Below are 1,218 nucleotides of genomic sequence, written 5' to 3'. Positions count from 1 at the left end.
TCTCTCAAACTCCCCCAACCCCTCCCCATGACTTCTCCTTTTTTATCTTTTTATCTTTGTAGTTCTATCACAATTTCATTTCCATCAATATTCAATACTTACCATATCAGGACCATGTAAACACTGTTTACTGCTGTGTCAAGTAGTATACTATTATTATGATTGCTTCCTTGTTCAACTTTAGTTTTTTCACATGGCTAAATTAATACTTGCCTCTTTTTTTTGTTCCCCTTTTCTTAGTATTCTATGTACAAATGACTGGCTCAATCTCCCCATTTCCTCCAACAACTTCAATATCAAATGCCATTTGATATTGTACTCTTTTTTTTTGCCTGGTGGGTTGTCTCCTGAGCCTTTAATCTCCTGTTCTATGGACTAGTTACCCTCTAGGTCAGCTGCACAGCTCTTGTCCTGAGACTTCCCTTCTCCACTAGCCTGAGAATTTCCATCACCTCTTTCCAGTCCTTGGGTCTCACGTTTCCTCTTTCCTTGTTTTTGGAACATATTGCCTAGTAGCTTCTTCAAACATAATAAATTAGAGATAGGTTTGTTGAGATTTTTGTATGTTCAAAATACCTTTATTCTATCATTACACATCTTGATAGTTTGGCTAACTGTATATTCCTAAAGTGGAAATAATTTTTCTTTGTAATATTGAATGTAGTTCTCCCCTGTTGTCTAGCTTCCAGGGTAGCTGCTAATTACTAAATTTTTGTATGCAACCTGTTTTTCTCTATGGAATGTTTTTCTACTGCTAATTCTTTATCCCTGGTGTACTGACATCCCATGAGGATGTTTGTTGGTGCAGCACTTTAAAAAGTTTATATGGGGAGGAACAATTTTTGCAGTTATAATCTAGATACCTTTGTACTTTGGTTTTCCAAAATGTCATCAAATTGTTTCTTTGATAATTCCGTTTCATCAATTTTCTCTGTTCCATCTTTCTATACGCTCTATTGATTTGCTAGCAGAGGGTGAAGCCTCCAATTTCCTTGTCTTTTCTCCCTCATTATTCATGTCTTTGTCTATGTGTTTTACTTTCAATAAGATTTCTTCAATGTAATCTTCCAATTCTTCTTTTGAATTTTTAATTTTAGTTACATTGCTAATTTGCAAGAGCTTTTTCTTATCACATATTGTTCCTTTATTAAAGCATCCATCTTCGTCTCTCTGAGGATGCTGTTTTCTTTGAAGCAAATTTTCTTTTGCTCCTGTTTT

The sequence above is a fragment of the Hipposideros armiger genome, unplaced genomic scaffold (assembly GCF_001890085.2).
Source record: "Hipposideros armiger isolate ML-2016 unplaced genomic scaffold, ASM189008v1 scaffold_581, whole genome shotgun sequence".
Classification (NCBI taxonomy): Eukaryota; Metazoa; Chordata; class Mammalia; order Chiroptera; family Hipposideridae; genus Hipposideros; species Hipposideros armiger.
The sequence above is the reverse complement of the archived record's forward strand: the minus strand, read 5'-3'. Positions refer to the sequence as shown.